The 23474-nt window shown below is 38.4% G+C and overlaps 1 protein-coding gene across 2 annotated transcripts in view; it reads right to left on the bottom strand.

The window, feature by feature from the left end:
• CNNM2 (cyclin and CBS domain divalent metal cation transport mediator 2) overlaps positions 1 to 23474 on the bottom strand; it is a 172721-nt gene that overhangs the window by 146775 nt on the left and 2472 nt on the right. The window lies entirely within an intron of this gene.

Below are 23474 nucleotides of genomic sequence, written 5' to 3'. Positions count from 1 at the left end.
CATCAAGAGGCTTTTTAGTTCCTCTTCCCTTTTTGCCATAAGGGTGGTGTCATCTGCATATCTGAGGTGACTGATATTTCTCCAGGCAATCTTGATTCCAGTTTGTGCTTCTTCCAGCCCAGCGTTTCTCATGATGTACTCTGCATGTAAGTTAAATAAGCAGGGTGACAATATACAGCCTTGATGTACTCCTTTTCCTATTTGGAACCAGTCTGTTGTTCCATGTCCAGTTCTAACTGTTGCTTCCTAGCCTGCATACAGATTTCTCAGGAGGCAGGTTAGGTGGTCTGGTATTCCCATCTCTTTCAGAATTTTCCACAGTTTATTGTGATCCACACAGTCAAAGGCTTTGGCATAGTCAATAAAGCAGAAATAGATGTTTTTCTGGAACTCTCTTGCTTTTTCCATGATCCAGCAGATGTTGGCAATTTGATCTCTGGTTCCTCTGCCTTTTGTAAAACCAGCTTGAACATCTGGAATTTGGAATGGGTGAGTTTAACTCAGATGACCATTATATCTACTACTGCGGGCAGGAATCCCTTAGAAGAAATGCAGTAGCCATCATGGTCAACAAAAGAGTCCGAAATGCAGTACTTGGATGCAATCTCAAAAATGACAGAATGATCTCTGTTCATTTCCAAGGCAAACCATTCAATAACACGGCAATCCAAGCCTATGCCCCGACCAGTAACACTGAAGAAGCTGAAGTTGAACAGTTCTATGAAGACCTACAAGACCTTTTAGAACTAACACCCCAAAAGATCTCCTTTTCTGGCAATACAGGTGTTCAATTAACAGAACCAGTAAATATACCCTACTTTTCTCTAAAAGCAAAATGGAAAAGACTCAGGATAGCAATTAATTCGTACAAAGAACCATCTACGTGTATGCTATTTATAAGGCAAAGAAGCCTAAAAACCAGTCAACTCAACTGCTCAAATTTTTCCAAACTCATCTTTTCTGATTCTAAGCCTTCCCGAAATTGTTCTTGCCAACTGAAATGCTCCAACAATCCCCTTAGCTTCTGGCCTCCTTTGGGTCTGCCCTGAGGACACTCTACCCTCCCAGTGCTGGAGCAACACAGAATACTCCCTATAGCACCAACTAGCTCATTCTGTCTTTTTTATAACTATAGTCAAGGCTTTCCCTCCACGTTCCTTGAGGACTTGCATAGCACAGAAAACAGCTTTCCATTTTCCATACTGCCTTGCACACTCTAGATTAAATATTTATGGAAGCTATCAGAACTGGAGGGACGTGGAGTTCTGAATCTCAACCATGTCTTTATGATAAAGCAATCAATGACCACAGAGCTGAAATGGCTTCACTATTAGAGCACATATTGATTGAGCATTGTAAGTGGCAGGCCCAGAGATGAACTAAACAGAAATTCCTGACCTCGATGAGCTCACAGTCCAATAAAAGAGAAGATAACTGCAAACAACTATTAGCAAAAGGAAAAAAAAATCCACACAGTGATACATGAGACATGAATAAGTTCCTATAATAACAAAGAAGGGCACCCAACTCAGCCAGAAGGTGGGTAGTCAGAGGCCTTCTCAGCAGAACTCAGCTCATTAATAGTTAAAGAGTGAAGGGAAGTAGGTGAAAGGCTCCTTGATGCTGGCCTTGGCAATGATTTTTTGGAATTGACACCAAAAGCACAGGCAACAAAAGCAAAAATAAAGGAGGAGGACTATAGCAAACTGAAAAGCTTCTGCACAGTAAACAACCAACAAAATGAAAAGGCAACCTATGGAACAGGAAAAATGTATTTGCAAACCATGTATCTAATAAGGGGTTAATATTCAAAATATATAAGGAACTAATACAACTCAATAGCGAAAAAAAAAAAAACCACACACACACAAATAACTCGGCTTTAAAAATAGGCAAAGGACCTAAATAGACATTTTTCTAAGAAGACATACAAATGGCCAATAGGTAGATGTAAAGACACTCAATATCACTAATCATCAGGGAAATGAAAATCAAAACCACAATAAGATTCACCTTACACCTGTTAGAATGGCTATTTTCAATAAGTCAAAGATAACAAGTATTGGTGATAATGTGGATAAAAGGGAAGCCTTGTACAATCTGTGGGAATGTAAATTGATAGAACCACTAAGAAAAACAGTATAGAAGTTCCTCTAAATATTAGAAAATAGAACTACCATATGAACCAGCTATCTCACTTTTGGGTATATAGCCAAAGGAAATAAAATCATGATCTTGAAGAGATATGTGCACTCCCATGTTCAGTTCAATCGCTCAGTCATGTCCAACTCTTTGCGACCCCATGAACTGCAGCACGCCAGGCCTCCCTGTCCATCACCAACTCCCGGAGTTCACCGAAACTCATGTCCATTGAGTCGGTGATGCCATCCAACCATCTCATCCTCTGTCATCCCCTTCTCCTCCAGCCCGCAATCTTTCCCAGCATCAGGGTCTTTTCAAATGAGTCAGCTCTTCGCATCAGGTGGCCAAAGGGATTGGAGTTTCAGCTTCAGCCCTTCCAATGAACACCCAGGACTGATCTCCTTTAGGATGGACTGGTTGGATCTCCTTGCAGTCCAAGGGACTCTCAAGAGTCTCTCCAACACCACAGTTCAAAAGCATCAATTCTTTGGCAGTCAGCTTTCTTCACAGTCCAACTCTCACATCCATACATGACCACAGGAAAAACCATAGCCATGACTAGACGGATCTTTGTTGACAAAATAATGTCTCTGCTTTTGAATATGCTGACTAGGCTGGTCGTAACTTTCCTTCCAGGGAGTAAGCATCTTTTAATTTCATGGCTGCAATCACTATCTGCAATGATTTTGGAGCCAAAAAAAAAATAAAGTCAGCCACTGTTTCCACTGTTTCCCCATCTATTTCCCATGAAGTGATGGGACCAGATGCCATGATCTTAATTTTCTGAATGTTGAGTTTTAAGCCAACTTTTTCACTCTCCTCTTTCACTTCCATCAAGAGGCTCTTTAGTTCTTCACTTTCTGCCATAAGGGTGGTGTCATCTGCATGTTCACCGCAGAATTTTTCACAGTCACCAAGATATGGAAATAACCTAAGTATCCATCGACAGATGAATAGATTTAAAAAATGTTATACCATGGGACTTCCCTGATGGTCCAGTGGCTAAGATTTCAAGCTCCCAATGCAGGGAGCCTGGTTTCGATTCTCGGCCAGCGAACAGGATCCCTCATGTCACAAGTAAGAGTTCACGTGCGGCAACTATAAGATCCCACATACCAAAACTGAGACCCAGCACAGCCAAATAAATACATAAATTTTTTTTAATGTCACACATGCATGCACACACACACACACACACACATACCACAGAAAGGAATATTATTCAGCCTTAATAAATAGGGAAATCCTACCATTTGCAACAACATGGATGAACCTAGAGGATATTATGCTGCTGCTGCTGCTGCTAAGTCGCTTCAGTCGTGTCCGACTCTGTGCGACCCCATAAGACGGCAGCCTACCAGGCTCCTCCATCCCTGGGGTTCTCCAGGCAAGAACACTGGAGTGGGTTGCCATTTCCTTCTCCAATGCATGAAAGTGAAAAGTGAAAGTGAAGTCACTTAGTCATGTCCGACTCTTCGTGACCCCATGGACTACACCCTTCCAGGCTCCTCTGCCCATGGGACTTTCCAGGCAAGAGTACTGGAGTGAGGTGCCATTGCCTTCTCTAAGAGGGTATTATACAGAAAGACAAATATTGCACGATCTCACGGTTGAGAAAACTGAACACTGGAACTCACAGTAACACAAAGTAAAACAGTGGTTACCAGAGGCTGGGGCTTATCATGAGAGAAAAAGGGAGATGCTGATCCAAGAGAACAAATTTTCAGTTTATAAGGTAAGTAAGTTCTGGAGAACTAGTGAACAGTGATTACAGTTAACAGCAATGTATTGTACACTGAAATTTGCTAGGAGTAAATCTAAAGCGTTCTCAACACATATACACAAGAAAGATAACTATGGGAGGTGATGGATAAGTTAATTAACCTGATTATGGTAATAATTTCACAATGTATACATATATCAAAACATCACACTGTATACCCTAAACATATACACTTTTTATTTATTAAAAATAATAATTAAAGGACTTCCCTCTTGGTCCAGTGGCTAAGAATCTGATCAAACACAGGTTTGATTCCTAGTTGGGGAACTAAGATCCCCATGCTGAGGAGCCACTAAGCCCATGCACCACAACTATTGAGCCCACGTCCTCTGGAGCCCACATGCTGCAACCAAGACCTGATGCAGCCAGATAAGTAAATGAGTAAATATTTTTAAAATTATTATTATTAACATTTTTTATTTTAAAAAATAAAAATTAACTTAAAAAAGAGAAAGGAAAGATAAACGTAACAAGCCAAAGGAACAGCACCTAGGAAGACAGAGCTGGAAAGCATGGAGCTCAGGTTTAGCTGGGCTGCACCATGAAGGATATGGGAGGGGCAGGTAGAAGAGCTTGAATTGCCTCTTCTGAATAAGTGAATAAAGGAATGTATGCAGAAGGAAAATGAATATCTGCTTTCTACTTGCAAAAAAATTATACTCTACTTGAAGCAATACATATATGCTTTGGGTTTTGCATTATTGGTTAAGAGTCAATAGAGCGCAGCTGGAAGTGGCACTGGATTAAGAACCAGGAAATCCAGGTTCTGGTCAGTAACTTTGTTACTAGCTACAGGACTGCTCTGGGGTTGGGATGATCCCCTGGAGGAGGAAATGGCAACCCACTCCAATATTCTTGCCTGGAGAACATCCCATAGCTAGAGGAGCCTGGAGGGCTACAGTCCATGGGTCGACTGAGAAACCAAGTGCCCACGTGCATGCTCATGACTGCTCTTGGGCAAAACATTAAATGCTCATCTAGAAAATAAGACTTTTGAAACAGATTTACTACTATCTCTTCCTATCGCAAATGTCTATTTTCATGCTCAAATGGAAGAAAGACCAGATTAACAGAGAAAAGATTGATGAGAGAGACTTTGCAGAATGATACTTTTAAAAGGAGCAAGATATCAGAACCATTGGATGAAAAGTGTCCGGAGAGTCCAGGGTATATACAATCTCAAAATATCACCCCATAGCTTACTCACTACAAGGGAGAAAGGTTGTCTACAATGTAGTATTCTTGCCAGGAAAAACAGAAAAGATTTAAACTGATTCTAATTATGAGAGGAAAAAAATCGAACAAATCCAGATTGTGGAACATTCTACAAAACAACCAGCCTGGACTCCAAACACGTCAATGTCATGAAAAAAAAAAACAAAGGAAAGAGAACTATTTCAGATTAAAGAAAATGAAAAGAATGCTCAACAACAGTAATATTCAAAGAAATGCAAATCAAACCCACAATGAGATATTACCTCTCATCTGTCAGAATGGTTATCATCAAAAAGAACACAACTAAAAAATATTGGTGAGAATGGTGGAGACAAGGAAACCCTTGTGCACTGTTCATGGGACTACAAACTGGTGCAGTCACCATGGAAAACAGTATGGAGCTTTCTCAAAAAATAAAAATAGAACTACCATATGACCCAGCAATTCCACTACTGGGTATATATTCAAAAACAAACAAAAACACTGAATAGAAAAGATACAGTCATCCCAATGTTCATAGAGGCATTATTTATAATTGCCTGGGTACAGAAGCAACCTAAGTGTCCATCAACAAAAGAGTGGATAACTATATATACATATACATGTGTGTATATCACACATACAATGAAATACTACTCAGCCATAACAAAGAATGAAATTTTGCCATTTGTGGTAACATGAATGGACTTGGAGGGCATTATGCTAAAGTGAAATAAGCTAGACAGAGAAAAACAAATACTGTATAAGATCACTTATATATGGAATCTAAAAAATACAGCAATCTAGTGAATACAAAAAAAAAGAAGTGGACTCATAGATTCAGAGAACAAACTAGTGTTTACCAGTAGGGAGAGGGTGGTGGTGGTGGTTGCGGTTTAGTCGCTCAGTCATGTCCAACTCTTGCGACCCCATGGATTGTAGCCCTCCAGGCTCTTCTGTCCATGGGATTTCCCAGGCAAGAATACTGGAGTGGGTCACCACTTCCTTCTCCAGGGGATCTTCCCCACCAGGAATCAAACCTGGGTCTCCTGCATTGCAGGCGGATTCTTCACCAACCGAGCCACCAGGGAAGTCAGGAAAGGTGCAATATAAAGGTGGGGGAGTGACAGATATAAACTATTTGCTGAAACACAGGCTCTAGGATATACTGTACAACATGAAGAACAGAGTTAATATTTTGTAATAACTTGTATACAAATAATAAAATACATATAAAAAATAAAGGACACCAAATAGATCAGACAGTCAAATGAATATGGACTGAATATTAGACAATATGTTTGTACTGACATCAAATTTCTTGAGTGTAATAATGTTACTGTGATTATTTGGGAGAATATCATTATACTTAAGAGATCCATGCTAAAGTATTTAGGAGTGAAATATCATGATATCTGCAACCTACATTCAAATGATCAATGGTTTAGGGAAAAAAAAATACATATGTACACACACAATAAATATGGAAAAAGAGACAAAAGCGGTATCAAAATATTAACAACCAATAAATCTAGATGAGAGGTATACAGGAATTCATTGTACTATTATTTAAACTTTTCTGTGCTGGAATTTTTTTCAAAATAAAAAGTTATATAAGGGGAAGATGAGTGAAAATTAGGCAGAGAAGAATAAGGTCGATCTGGAGAGAGGCAGTAGGAGACATACAAAAGTAGCAATTTAAAGACTGAAGAGAATTAAGAAATAGAGGGTTAATTATATAGGACATAAATATAAGTAGTGTAAGAGTTACAGATCAGCAGAGATTTCAGGAAAAAAAAAAACAGCATTTTAACAAGGTACTACAGGCACAGCAGAGTCTTAGACGGGCAGAACTAAGTGTTTATTAGGATACCATGAGTAGAAGTGTGCAAGCCACAGTATGTGTATACAGAAACACATACACATGTAAACATACAAACATATGTATATATGCATATATTACATATATGCAGTTATGAGATGCCCTTTTGGACAGAAGGTACAAATATGGTTGAGAGTCAGAGTATAAAGAGTTCTGAAAACTCTAGAAGGGTTTGGATTTTATACAGGAGATACAGGGAACTCCTGGAGGTTTTTTGTATTTTCCCCTAAATAATAAAGTAATGCCTGCTTGCTTTGGGGGACAGATTATTGTCATGTGTTTGTGTTACTTGCATTCACTCAGATTCCAAATGACTTGGGGAGAGAAGAGGAGCCCCATCTAACTTCTTTGCAGTTAACACTTGATGTTTCAGGTCCTTTATTGGGCAGGGAGAGTTGGTAAAGTAATATACTATTTTTGGAAGATAAGGCTAGACAGTTTGAAAACGTTAAGTTTGGGCACAGTGTTTAATTCTGGAATTCCACCTTAAAACCACTACAGTAAAACAACAACAACAACAACAACAACACTACAGTAAATAGAATGTTCTATAGCTTAAGTGCCCACTGAAATTTATAAGGAATTCCAGAAGACACTGGAGTACGGGCAGGTCTGTCTTTTGACCTGGGAGGCCCAGAGATCCTGCCAGATTTCCTAAGAGGTGAAAACTTGTCATAATGATACTTGGCCTTTTTTTTTTTTTTTTTTTTTTACCATTTTCAAGTGGATTTTCTAACTATGCAACAATGAAAGAGCAGATGCTATGAGAACCTAGATATCTTATTAAAGAGATCCATGTCAATTTCTAACCTATTTATAAATTATAATAAAGATGACTATATGCTGCAGTAGTAGAAGCTGGAATGGAAAGAAAACAAATATATAAGAGGCATTTTCAAAAATATCAATTAACTTTGGTAACAAGACACAGGGGGCAAAAAGACTGTAAAGTTCCTATGTCTTACAGGTTACTCAAGAACAGGAAATATATCTAAATCACCTTTGCATCCTACACAGTTCTTTTTTATTATGATACTGAATAAATGCTTATGGATTAAAAGTGAGTCAAAGAAAACTTCATAAACATGGGAAAAGACCATGGAAGATAAAGACAAAATCTTGGGGAATGCTCAATTACGGACGGAAGGAAGAAATCAGGAATTTAAAAGGAAAAAGGAAAGAGTCAGAGAAACAGGAGGAGAAACAAGACTGCTGAAGAGCTAAGCTGGATGTGACAAGCAGCTAAGGAGTCAAGGGAGTGAGGAAGGATAATAACCAAGACATAGGTCTGGCAATAAAGGGAGTCCTGATCACAGTCTGAAGCCAGACTGTAGAGGACTAAAGATGATGGGAGTCAACCAAACGGATGCAACTACCTATTCCTTAAGAAATCTTGAGACTGCCCAGCTAGTCCAGTGGTTAAGAATTTGCCTTTCAATGTAGGAGACACAGGTTTGATCCCTGGCCGGGGAACTAAGATCCCACATGCAGCAGGGCAACTAGGCCCACCTGACAGAGCTACAGAAGCCCAGGCCCAGCTAGAGAAAGCCTGTGCTGGATGCACAGAAAGAATGTTTTGTTTTTAATCTTATACTAAGAGGAAAAAGGGAAAATAGGTAACAATTCCTTAACACACATAACTGCCAGAAATGCCTACACTGGCCTCTGCACATGCAGTGAGGCTAAGGAAGCTATAACGACTTAACAACATTCGTCCTAGTTGGGAGCCTCAACCAACCAGGCAGACTGAATGAATACAGGAAAGATTCTATCTATATTATGTATGAAGAGACAGCAAATCTTCACAGTTGCTACTAACAGCTGGTTTCGTAAGTGCCCTTAAGAGGTCAAAGAAAGTAATACCTGTAAGTGACTTGGTTTGTTGGACTTTAGTTAATGTGTGCTAAACCGGCTTTAGTCAATTAAGATTCTTTTTTCTGTTTGTTTAGTCTCACTATGAGACTATTAGAGGCTTTCCTCAAATATCCAGAGATGTTTAGCTGTCCATTCACATTGAAGAAGCTTATGCATAAACGCTGGCTGAAGGTTCTGTGTCAACTGTGAGTTTCAGTGTAGAGAAAGCATGCCAAACCTTTCATATATTTTCAGATATCAAGGAACTAAGGAATAATAGATTTGACTGCCTAATATGCATGGGACTATTTAAGAACACTACTGTTCGTCACAGTCCATGGGGTCACAAGAGTTGGACACGACTTAGTGACTGAACCACCACCACCGTTTGTCAGAAGTGAAAGTGAAAGTCACTCAGTCGTGTCCAACTCTTTGCAATTCCATGGAATTCTCCAGGCCAGAATACTGGAGTGGGGTAGCCTTTCCCTTCTCCCTTCTCCTTTCCTTTCTCTTCTTGGGTCTTCCCAACCCAAGAATCGAACCCAGGTCTCTCACAATGCAGACAGATTCTTTACCAGCTGTCAGAAAGCAAACAACCATTTCAGTTCCTAGGACGTGGGTTCTACCCCTGGTCTGGGAAGATTCCACATGCTGCAAGGCAACTAAGCCCATGAGCCACAACTACTGAGCCCGTGGTCTAGAGCCCGGGCTCCAAAACAAGAGATGCCACCACAATGAGAAGCCTGAGCACCATAACTAGACAGCAGCCCCCTACTTGTGGCAACTAGAGAAAGCCCCCATGTAGCACAAAGACCCAGTATAGCCAAAAATAAAAATAAATTAAAAAAAAAAAGAAAACACACTTTAGGAAAGATGCCTAAATGACAGCTAACTTATCCTACAAAGAAATATAAAGTTTCTGTATACATTCAGAAAAACACAGAAAATCACATCTTTTTATCTATCTGAGATAAATGATGTATATAACAGGTATATAATTTTATAGAACTACAATCAAGTAACTATCTGACCTCATCAAAGTTAAAAAGTCTTTTTATGTAGCAAATGTATAAAGACAGTCTGGAAACTACCGAGCTTCACGTATATGTGGTTTCAAAATATTCCTTTTTTTCTTTTGTCCCCTTTTAATAATTATTACTGGTTTTACAGTACTGATTTCTATAGATAAAAGGAAGTATCAGTTTCCAGAATCTCAGTGTCCCTAAATGAGAGGTATCTCAGTATTACAGCTTTATGCTAAAAGGACATACCTGGGTGAAACTCTACTACTTCACCAAACTTTTATTTAATAAGAGGGATCAAGTAAGTATCAAATCGCTTCATTCCAGGTAGTCCAGGTACAAATCTAAACCTGATTCTGTCAAATGATAACATGTTTTGAAAACAAAACACAAAAGCCTAAATTCCTTTTTTTCAAACACAAAATTAATTTTGCTAAGCTGTTTTACACGCTCATGTGCACTCACACACATGTACACATATACACATACATTTTATGGGTTTTAAAATGCATCTTTCATTCCAAATGCTAAGGATTCCAAGAAGAGGATAAAATGGCACAAATAAGAGCACGGCTGCATTATGACAAAACAGTCCATATTCTGAAGGAAAAAGGATAAATTTCACCTAAGTATACTGAATTTCACTTTAGTACCTAAATCAGTGATTCAAGTTACAAAATGTATACCTTTAATAATATTTTAACATTTCATTTCCCTCCAAACATTACAAAATACATGCTTAAAAAAACAACTTGATGAGATTAACATATACACACTACTGTGCATAAAATAGATAACCAACAAGGACAGCTGTTGATACGTAGCTCAGGGAACTATACTCAATATTATATAATAACCCACAAGGAAAATAATCTGAAAAAGAATATAACTGAATCACTGTGCTGTACACTTGAAGGTTAAATTATATTGTATTTTGGTAAATGTTCTTCCAGCCTTTGTGGGTAAATGTAGATACACAGGAACAAAGAAATAAAAATTTTAAAGAAAAAACTTAGCGGATGGCCCACACAGTATGATCATAACAGTATTTTACCCAATTGATTTGCTTGTAGCAGAATCTCACTCCCTACACCAAACAATCCCATACCCCTGAAGTATAACCACAGGAACAGGGAAAATCTCTGCTCAGTAATCAGCTCTACAGAGACCAAATTATTTCTGCCATGCCTTAAATCAAGGATGTAGACTAGTGACTATTACTACTACCAGTGACTACTCAAGAAACAAAACTTGAAGGGGATGAGAACACAGTCTCATTTTAGCTGTTTTTAGTGTTAACTCTAAAACCCTGCTCAAATATTTCCATCTCTTGTATGGTTTTCCCAACTGCCTCAGCCCCAAATGCCATTCTGCAGAGGCTCCATGCTGAGTCAGCACATTGTTTCTATGATTGCAGATGGGCAAATGGAAAAACTGAGGCTTTCACACCCCCATAAAGATCAGATGATGCCCTCAATCTGTCTTTGCTAACGGGAAAACATTTTCCCTCTCAGATTACCAGCCCCCTACCCCCCACACAAAAAGAGCAAAGAGCAAAGAGTTGCATTTTGTCTCTTCCGGTTACCTGGTACCTAACAGCCTTAAGGATTACGTTGACAATGGCAGAGTGAGTGAAAGTCAGGGTTCTTTCTAGTCCCTGTAAAAATGACCCAAAGAAAACCTTTGGTAAAAGGGCCTGGAGAAGAAAGGCACATTTAGACACGAAGCAAACACAGGCTTTTCTGTACTCATCTCCTAGCCCAAATCCCAAGTCTTATACAAAGCCACTCTAAACATTAAATACAAACAGATTAACTTTTAAACTCCCAAGCTCCAGCCGGCTCTATTTTTGGTCTCTCTAACACGTTTCACACAGCCTATTTCTTTTTTTCCTACATCTAATCTGAGAAAGAGATTTTATTCGTTCCTATCACCTTTGCCGAAGAATGACAATGTCAGTCACAGATAGAGCTTCACTCTATATATGTGAAAGTGGTAAGTAAAAATTCCTAAATTTTTTTTAAGAAAAAATTAAGTCCAGTACAATCAAATGAAACATAGGATAATCCCCCCCAAATTCACATGTTTTTGAAAAGCACTTTCCTATCTCACCATGCGTTATCTAATAATTGAGTTCAACAAGGCTGCAGGCTACAAGATCAATATACAAAAATAAATTACATTCTATATACTACCTATGAAATTAATAAAATGATTCCATTTACAACAGCATCAAAAAAACTTTTATTCCAAGTATTTTATTTAACAAAAAGATTGCAAATGCACTGAAAAATAGAAAACACTGTTGACAGAAATTTGAAAAGACCTAAATAAATGGGAAGATATCCCATATTCATGGATGAAAGATTTAATATTGTTAACACTGTAATACTCCCCAAATTGACAGATTCAATGCAATCTCTATCAAAACTTCAACTGCCTGTGCAGAAATGAACAAGAATATCCATGAAAAATTCCTATGGAAATGCAAGGGATCGATTTCATCAAACTCATCATGAAAAAGAACAAAGTTGGATAATTCATTTGTCCCAATTTCAAAACTTACTATAAAGCTACAAGAACCAAAAGAGCATGGTACTGACATACGAAGACGTGTATCAGTGGAATAGAATTTAGAGTCCAGAAATAAACCCTCACGTTTATGGTTAATTGACTTGTGATAAGAATGCCAAGACAAGTCAATGAAGAAAGACTAGTCTTTTCAACAAACCGTGCTGGAACAATGAGATATTCACATGCAAAAGGATAAAGTTAGACCGCTATCACGTACCATATACAAAAATGAACTCAAAATGGATTAAAGACTTAAGTGTAGAAGATAACCTATGAATGTCTTAGAAGATAACATGGGCAAAAAGTTTGTGACCTAGGACTGGACAATGGTTTCCTAGAAATGACAATAAAGACAAAGCAAAAAAAAAAAAAGGAATCGGACTTCCATCAAAATTAAAACTTTTCCGTTTCAAAGGTTATTATCAAGAAAGTGAAAAGACAACCAACAGAATAGGAAAAAATATTTGCAAATTATATACCCGGTAAGAAACTAGTATGTGGAATACATAAAGAACCCTTACAATTAAATAATAAAAAGACAATGCAATTTTTTTAATGGACAAAAGAGATTAGAATAGACTTTTCTCCAAAGAAGATAAACAAATGGCCCACAAGATGAAATGATGTTCAACATCATTAGACACTAGGAAAATACCAATCAAAACCACAATGAGACACCACTTCATACCTACTAGGATGGCTATAATTAAACAAACAAACAATAATAACAAGAGTTGGCAAGGATATGGAGAAATTGGAATGTTCATACACTTTCAGTGAGAATGTAAAATGGTGCAGCCATTTTGGAAAACAGTTTGGCAGTTTCTCAGGGTTTAATATAGAGTTACCATAGACCCAGCAATTTTACTCCTAGATATCTACCCATGAGAACTGAAAACTTACATCCACACTAAAACATGTATACTAATATTTATAATAACCAAAAACTAGAAACACTCTGAATGTCCATCTACTGACGGGTGAAAAAACAAAATGTGGTATATCCATAATATGGAATACTATTTGACCATAAAAATGAATGAATGAAACATTGATACATGTTACATGGATGTACCTGCATGAATCTTGAAAACATTACACTAAGTAAAAGAAGCCAGACACAAAAGGCCACATAGTGTATGATTTAATTTACATGAACTGTCCAGAACAAGCAAATCCACAGAGACAGAAAGTAGATTAATGGTCTCCAGGAAGAGGGGAGGAGAAGGCAATGGCACTCCACTCCAGTACTCTTGCCTGGAAAATCCCATGGATGGAGGAGCCTGATGGGCTGCAGTCCATGGGGTCGCTAAGAGTCGGACATGACTGAGTGACTTCACTTTCACTTTGTACTTTCATGCATTGGAGGAGGAAATGGCAACCCACTCCAGTGTTCTTGCCTGGAGAATCCCAGGGACAGGGGAGCCTGGTGGGCTAACGTCTATGGGGTCACACAGAGTCGGACACGACTGAAGTGACTTAGCAGCAGCAGCACCAGCAGGGAAGAGGGGAATGGAGAGTGACTACTAATGTGATTCTTTCTGGAGCAGAAAATGCTCTAGAAGTAGACAATAGTGATGACTATACAACCTTGTGAATACACTAAAAACCAAGTTGTACACATAAAATGGGTGAGTTTTGTGGTATGTTAATTATATCTCAATTTTTTTTTAATTTAAAGGAACCATTTGTCTCAGCAGCAAAATGTTCCTAAGGAGAAATGGAATAATATGAGTTCTCCATTAGTAAAGGTCAGTTTTCCCAAGAACAGGACTCATAATGTTCTCAGCAGACTGGAATTTTTGCCAGGTATGTTATTCTGCAAAGTTAACAAAGGGACCTTTGAAAGATGATCTACGATCACCCTATCCTAACACATCAACTATTAACTTGTCCATGTTCCCTTCCAGTCTATACACATGTATATTTTCACATATCTATAATCTATACAAAATTCAGTTCAGTCGCTCAGTCGTGTCCAACTCTTTGCGACCCCATGAATCACAGCACACCAGGCCTCCCTATCCATCACCAACTCCCAGAGTTCACTCAGACTCACTAGAATGCAAAAGTATGAAGTCAAGAAACACCTGGAGTAACAGGCAAATTTGGCCTTGGAATACGGAATGAAGCAGGGCAAAGACTAATAAGAGTTTTGCCAAGAAAATGCACTAGTCATAGCAAACACCCTCTTCCAACAACACAAGAGAAGACTCTACTCATGGACATCACCAGATGGTCAACACCGAAATCAAATTGATTATATTCTTTGTAGCCAAAGATGGAGAAGCTCTATACAATCAACAAAAACAAGACCAGGAGCTGACTGTGGCTCAGATCATGAACTCCTTATTGCCAAATTCAGACTGAAATTGAAGAAAGTAGGGTAAACCACTAGACCATTCAGGTTATGACCTAAATCAAATCCCTTATGATTATACAGTGGAAGTGAGAAATAGATTTAAGGGACTAGATCTGATAGATGGAGTGCCTGATGAACTATACAAAATAGTCAGCATAAATTTTCCATATTGCTACATGGCCTTTAAGGACCATATGATCATTAAAAGGTTGTGATTAATTGACACCTATCATTTTCTTAACTCCTTTTCTTCCATGTCCTATCTTAAAGTGTTAGACATATTTAAGTCATCTCTAATTTTTCACTATTTATAGGTATTTTTGCAATATACAAGCAACATGAAAAGCCAACATATCTCTTTTCTCCTCTGGAATTGTATCACTGATTTAAGATTTCCAGGGGAAAAAAATTACTATACGCTTTGAAGGATATTTTTATGATTCCTGGTTGCCGTCCAAAAGTATTACAAAGTTACATTGCTATCAGCAACAAAAACTTGCTATATTAGACACTGATTATGTCAAAAGCATAAAAAATAGCCATGCTAAAAAATTTTATCCGAGTAATTTGAGATCTTCCTTTAATCTTCTAACTTTGATTATTCAAGGCTTTCCAAAATCCATGAGAATTTGTTCTATTTCTTTTAAACTTTGCTGTCTTTTTCAGTCACTTACAGTTAAAGAGAATGAAGTTTTTTTCTAAAATTCAGCATTCTTACTCTAAAGAGGACAGAACATGTAATCAATTGCATTGTTTTCCTTAAAACATATACACATGTGGCCACCTCATAAGTAACAGCATCGGCTAGAAAAGCCTAGAATTCAATCACACACACAAAAAACACCTACTTCGATTAGCCACTTTTCAAAGTTTCGACATCCAGAGGAATTCCAGACTCAGCACTTCCCTGTAGGGGCCCCAGTTCAATCTCTGGTCAGGGAGCTAAGATCCTGCAAGCCACATGGGCCCACCAAAAAAAAAAAATTTCAACTTCCATTAACAACTAGGTGCACACATGACCCAAGGTGTCTCTCTTGACTTGCAATCATTAGTCTAGAGAAAGACCAAGACCACCACCAAAGAGTCTACAGAATCATTACATAAAAATAATGGTTAACTGAGCTCTGTGGAAAATTCTTAAAGAGATAGGAATACCAGACCACTTTACCTGTCTCCTGAGAAACCTGTATACAGGTCAAGAAGCAACAATTAGAACCAGACATGAAACAACTAGGAAAGGAGTTCACAACTGGGAGAGGAGTACAACAAGGCTGTATATTGTTACCCTGCTTAGTTAACATATGTGCAGAGTACATCATTCAAAATCCTGGGGCTGGATAAATCACAAGCTGGAATCAAGACTGCCAGGAGAAATATCAACAACCTCAGATATGCAAATAATACTGCTCTAACAACACAAAGTGAAGAGGAAATAAAGAGCCTTTTGATGAAGGTGAAAGAGGAGAGTGGAAAAGATGGCTTAAAACCCAACATTCAAAAAACTAAGATCATGGCATTCAGTCCCATCACTTCATGGCAAATATAAGGGGAAAAAGTAGAAGCAGTGACAGATTTGATTTTCCTGGGCTCCAAAATCACTGCAGATGGTGACTACAGCCATGAAATTAAAAGACACTTGCTCCTTGGAAGGAAAGCTATGACAAACCTAAACAGCATATTAAAAAGCAGAGACATCACTTTGCCTACAAAGGTTGGTATAGTCAAAGCTATGGTTTTTCCAGTAGTCATGTACAGACATGAGAGTTGGACCAGAAAGAAGGCTGAGCACTGAAGAACTGATGCTTTAGAACTGTGGTGTTGAAGAAGACACTTGAGAGTCCCTTGGACTGCAAGGAGATCAAACCAGTCAATCCTAAAGGAAATCAACCCTGAATATTCACTGGAAGGACTGATGCTAGAAGCTGAAGCTCCAGTACTCTGATGCAAAGAGCCAACCCACTGGAAAAGACAGTGATGCTGGAAAAGATTGAAGGCAAAAGGAGAAGGAGGCGGCAGAGGACGGATGGTTAGATAGCATCACCGACTCAAAGGAATGAATCTGAGCAAACTCCTGGACACAATGAAGGGCAGGGGAGCCTGAGTCTGCAGTCCACAGGATCACAAAGAGTCAGACACAACCTAGCAACTGAACAACAAAAGCAAAGTGACTGGTACTGGTACAGAAGCATTTTCACATTCACTATCACACTAATCCTTACTAAGTATAGTACGAGTTAGAAAATATCCCATTTTACTATGAAAAAAACTGAAGCTTAAAGAGGCTAAGTTACTTGTCCAAAGCAGATTCGGGAAGAGCACTTATTTTTTAACCTTTACGCTAGCAAATAGTAGCCTCCCCACAGGATGTGAATTCAACGAAAGAAACATTCCCATCTACGTCTGACAGCAAGAGAGGGTTAAGTATGAAGAAATGAGGATCTCATCATCATTATATCAATATTTATGATCAATGGTCGCACTGATGTCAAAGTGGGGAAGAGTCAGCACCCCCATTATGTCCATCAAGCCCTCAGCCAGTCTAATAAACACATCACCTTCAGCTTCCAGCATCAGTGCTTGTTCTTAGTCCCCTTTCTGCCCCTTCCGCAGCCTGCCTCCCTGAACATCCCTCTATGCGGACATCCTAGAGGTGCCAGTGATGTGATGTGGAAAGAACGCTTCCTATTGTCTCTCCTTTGCAGTGCTGGTAGGATTTGGGGTTTCTTGTTTGTGTTCTGAGAAAAAGAAGATGACAAGACAATACTGAAATTGTATTCAATCCCAGTCATCCATTTCTATGTATTTAGCTTAATAAATGTCCTTTACGTGCCAAGCAAATCTTACTGGAATTGACGCTTACTACCAATAAAATGTGTATTTAGAGGAAAGGGCTCCTTAGGAAGAAATATACTAATTTATATGTAACTCAAGTACTGTAAACATCTAATTCAAGTCCAGAGGTTTGCTCTTAAAAGTTGAAGCAGTTCAAGAGCAAATAAAATCATAAAATATTATGTTGGCTCAGTCTATTTTGTACATTTTCCTGGTTGATAAGATTTTAACTTGTGTTTAGTGCTGCTAATAATTAAAATTAACCACCACCTCATAGTATGGTACTGGTTTGGAATGATAAAAACCAAGAGAAAAAGCAGAACAAGATCCTTTCCTATTTCATCCAGGTAATACTAAGTCAGACCTGGTATTCATCTACGGCATGTCTTGACCTAAAAGGCTTCAGTGATACTAACACAAATAACCTTCAAAATTCAGACTGAATCCTCTGTAAGAATTTTGTTTACATGATAAAAAACCTGAAAAGGGGAACGCACAAATGCATGAACGGGACATATGCTTCAAATGCTTTAATGGCTATTTCAATGGAAATGTCACAGACGGGCACCTTGAACAAAAATTAAAAGAATCAAAGAAGTTTCATCCCATAGTCCCAAATCCAATCTTGACTACTCTCACAGAAGAAACAATAACAACAACAAAACCACTCAGGGATATCTAAAACAAGTTAGTTAACTCAAAAGAAAAAGAAATAGTTTACACTTAACTACCTAAGGCTTCAATCTAGATATCAACATCCATTTCATAAAACACACTCATAGTCTAATCTTAGCAGAGGAGAAAAACTCAAAAAAAAAACAACCTAAAAGAAAATGAGGTCACACATCCAGACTCATTTTCTATGTAACAAAATGCCTGTCAAAGATGACTTGAATGCCAGATATCAAAAATATTGATATCAAAATCAGAAGGCAAATAAAAACCAATGGCAAAGCTGAATATTTGTTTAAAGGTACCCTGAACTTGGAACCAGAAGGCCTGCTTGTTGGAATGGAAAGACCTGCAGGCTAGAGTCAGGTTCTAAGGCTATTGATGCTACTAGTTAGGTGGGTAGCCCTACACAAATCACTTAGCTTTCTCTCCTCATTCTCTCCTACTCTAGAGAGGCTGACTAGACCAATGGTTAAGAGGTTGACAAGACCAAAGTTTCCTAAACTCACCTCATCACAAGAACTACCTCACAGTAACAGTTAACAGTGTAGAGTCCAAAGCCCTTTCCCTAGAGACTCTAGTTCAGGGGGTCTCTTAGTGAGGCTTAGGAAGTAATTCTTAGTAAGTGATCCAGTCAGTCTCACCATTTGGTAAGTTTCACAAACTGGACCACATGATCATGAGCTGTTGCCTGTCTTCCAGCTCAGATTCTATACTATCTGGATGTTTCAAAATTATGTTCTAAAACTGTGCAAAATTATACTAGTATCACGTTTTCACATTAATTTGCAAAGAATTAATAAACCTACAAGATCAAAAAAACAAATACATCCACCCCCACCCCTTCACCCCAACACCATTCACACCTTTAAATATCAATAGAAACATCCTCCTAGATTCTAGGCAAATGGAACACTGTATTTGGTGAGGAAAAATTTTTCAATATTAAGCTCTCAGCACATTAATACGGAAAGACTTGTGTTACAGGAAGGGAGAACTCGTACTCCTAATGTTTAAGTGAAAATTACACACTGTATTCTTCCCTTAAAGAACATTATCTGATGAGTTTACCTGTTTCGAGTTTTAAAAAAAAATAAAGAAATAGTCTGGCAAAGTCTGCAGCGGCTATAAATCAGCGTGCTCTGCAATACTGGAATACAACTGTTACAAAGCTGAAAGAAACAAAAGGAAGCAAAACAAACTAGGTGGCTCAGAGCCCACAGACTTTAGTTAGGGTTTGCCAGGTACAGCAAGAGCCTCCAGGGCACTTTCTGCTCACAAAGGTAGCAGCCTTTAACTTTTCCTTCCTCTATACTTTGCTTTAGGTGATTTTTCTAAAATTTTCCTAATCTACTAGTAGGATTTACTTTTATTCTCTTTCTTAGATTTATAAGTAACTATAAAGCTTACAAAGAGAAAGGCTGATGGTGCGGCACACGGGGTAGGGGGGTGGTGGGCAGGGCTGTACAGGAGGCTCTATGGCAACCAATTATCACAAAAGTGGCTACAAAAAGTGTAAATAAAATCAAGATTAAAACACAAAACTGGGTTTGAGTTAGCCCTGCAACACAAACAGATATGAGACTAAGAGGGAAACAGGACCGCATACCTTAGCTACTAGTCAGTGGTTAGAGTAAGCCACTAACTACACCGGCAGCTGACTACAACACAGTGCTAGCCCAAAACAGTATCAAAGTGAATCCTGACCTACAATACTGGAAACAGAACTGTTTGGATTTAGGATCATACACATCAGAAATTGACTTACTTTAACGGCAAAAGTGGGGACACCAGCTGTTAGGTATGACATCACAAAAGCACTGGTTTAAGGTGGTGTTTAATGTTTAAATACATTTCTGTGTCTGTTGCTTTCAACAAGCCCTGAGGCAATGTTTTGATCAAACCTCACGCTCAATTAAAATCAAAATGTAAAATCGAGATCAAGGGATCAGCATAATAGAATGGTTAAGAGTATGGGTCTGGTTGTGACACCAACCCCAAAACAACAAATTACTCAATGACCTTGAACACATCATTTCACCTATGCCTCAATTTCCTCATCTGTAAAATGGAGATGCCACCTCAATCAGTTATCAGAAGATTTAAACAAGGTGATTCATGTAAAGCACTAAGCCCTGCACCTTGCAGAGATAAGCACCTTAAGTAATAATAATGAGCTAACTGCAAAATTAGCATAATTACTGTCTTCTAACCTCAAGGAAAGCTATGAGTTTCCTGGTAGCAAAGCCTGCATGCATGCTAAGGTGCTTCAGTCCTGTCCAACTCTTCGCAACCCTATGGAGTGTAGCCTGCCAGGCTCCTCTGTCCATAGGATTCTCCAGGCAAGAATACTGGAGTGGGTTGCCATGCCCTCCTTCAGGGAATCTTCTCCACCCACGGATCAAAAACGTGTCTCTTATGTCTCCTGCATTGGCAGGCGTGTTCTTTACCACTAGCACCAAAGCCAGGCAAAAACTTCTAATCATTAGAAAGAAGATTATTTACATATACTACATAACACAGAAAGGTGGTGGTTGCTTTAGTCGCTTAGTCATGTCTGACTCTTTTGCGACCCCATGGACTATAGCCCACCAGGCTTCTCTATGGGATTTCCAAAAAAAGAATACTGGAATGGGCTGCCATTTCCTTCTCCATGGGCTCTTCCCGACACCCGGAACTGAACCCACATCTCTTGCATTGGCAGGTGGATTCTTTACCACTGAGCCACCTGGGAAGCCACTACATAAAGGCAGCTTTTCATTTCTTTCCACATTACAGAAACTTTGCCCTTCCTTAGTAATGAATAACTGAGGCTAATGATGCAGACCAATATCTAGGAACGGCTTCAACGCAGACATTTTTAATTAGGAAGGATAATTTTCAATCAGATATGGATTAAGGGTCTAACCTGTGTAGGGGAGTTATATTTGGTGTTGTTAGGAGAAAGAAGAAAAGAGAAGAAGTAAAAGTCTTCAAACCATCCCATAAAGCATTATTCAACGGAGAAAAACAGTGGCAGGTTGACTGTTCACATTACTTCATAACCGAATCAGAAAATGAAGAAGGAAAGAAAAATCAGGTGAAATATTTTAACTAACACAGAGGTGAGGTGAGGTGAGGTGAAGTCGCTCAGTCGTGTCCGACTCGTTGCGACCCGCTGCGACCCTGTGGACTGTAACCTGCTAGGCTTCTCCATCCATGGGATTCTTCAGGCAAGAATACTGGAGTGGATTGCCATTTCCTTCTCCAGGGGATCTTCCTGACCTAGGGATCAAACCCAGGTCTCCCGCATTGGAGGCAGATGCTTTAACCTCTGAGCCAAAAAAAGAAATAATGCAGCTATTAGTATGGTTAAAACAGCCACATTCATTCAAAAAAAAAAAACAAGGAAAGGAAGGCGAAAAATCAATTATTTCAACAGTTTAATCAACAAGCACCCACTCTAGCCTTTTAAGATCATGGCTTAAATTTTCCATTTGCAATCAACTGTCATTGCCCACTCTTCCAAATAAGCTACTAGCGTGAATGCACCTTAAATTTACACTGTCTTCTTAAATGAATACATTATTCTGGTTACAGATAAAAAAAAATCTTGTGCATTATCTTTTTTTTTAATTCACAGGAAAATATTATCAATTCAATCAATTTAAAGGATATATTTCAAAGAAAGTACTGTGAGAGGTAATTTGGGGAAAGGGAAAAGTTCCTTGTAAAAATTAATCATTCAGAGGAAAACTGTTCAAGGACAATCAAAACCAAATTTCAAAATAATGCAAATCTTGAGATTTTGAGAGAGGGGCAGGATTAATGAATGGCAAGGGGCAGAACTAAATTCTCAAAGAAAGAAAATAAAAGATACAAAAGTGAAGAGAAGATTTCAGCAGGGAGTACACACCAGTGCTACCAGTCCATCAGCAGATATGCAAAAATTCTGAATAATAAAAAAAATAGAATATATTATCTCTATCAATATTGGGAAATTTAGCAACATAAGGAAAATAAAGTATTTCAAAGCCATTTTCAAGCATTTCAAGACATTTTTCTGTATTCCACATTCTACTGCAAAATGAAAAAAGAGACTGGTTAGATGCTCTAATTAACAGTTTAGTAGTGAAAGAATAATGCCATCTCCAAAGAAGCTCTGTCACTTAGAGATAATGGACATTTTCTTTTTACTGTTTAAGAATCCAGAAGAATCTCCTTCTGCTTTTAAATGCAAATTACCCCATCTCTGAAGCGCATTCTGCTCTATCTGAAAATTACTGCAGTGTGATCCTGTTCCAGAGAGGACAGCGTTCAGGGAGGAAAATGGATTTAGGACAACTGCATAATCTATGTTCATATCATCACATCCATTGAGCTGTCACCACTTACACCTGGCTTTCTTCAGTGAAGAGACCACTCTCAGTGATCAAAATTCTACTGGAAGAAGGAAAAGTTAGTTTTGAGGACTACTGGTTCATTAAAAGGTTACATACACATTCTAATACATGAACATGCACCCACATCATAACAATTTAAAAACTCAGTATCAAAAACTTGGCTTTCAACTAACAAAGCTAGCTACTTACTGGAAACATTTTTAAAGTCAGAATTTCAGTGATAACAGTATGAGTTGCTGGTTCGTTACATGGTAAAACAAACAGAAAACACCACTATGCAAGAAAGGTGAGCACACCACCCTCTGTACTTCTCTTTCCTGGTAAAGCTCCCTGGAACAGTGAACAATGACTCGCAGACATATTTCCATTTAACATACCAGGTGATCAAGGTTAAAAAGAACACTTTTAAACCAGAAAGTCTCAAGAAATTGACAAACCATAGAGGAATTAATCCCATTGTTAAGATCCAAACTTTCTGCCAAAACCACACTTGGTTTGGGAAATTTTATTTGTTGTTAGGTAAATGTAAACAAACAGTGAAGAAAGCTAAGCAATATAGAGCCTCATAAAAGGTTAACTTATCTCTAGTCTTTCCAAGTTATATATTAACAAATAGCTTTAGTTTAAAAAACAACAACAACAACAACAACAAAACATCTCTTTTCCAGCAAAGGCAAGTCAACTAAATGAGTGATTTTCTTTAGTGATACCTGGCTTATCCCATACCCTATTCTCAAAAGCAGGCCCTAATCTCTCCCACAGGTCACCAGACAAC

The sequence above is a fragment of the Ovis canadensis genome, chromosome 22 (genome assembly GCF_042477335.2).
Source record: "Ovis canadensis isolate MfBH-ARS-UI-01 breed Bighorn chromosome 22, ARS-UI_OviCan_v2, whole genome shotgun sequence".
Classification (NCBI taxonomy): domain Eukaryota; kingdom Metazoa; phylum Chordata; class Mammalia; order Artiodactyla; family Bovidae; genus Ovis; species Ovis canadensis.
This window is presented reverse-complemented; position numbering and strand designations above follow the sequence as displayed.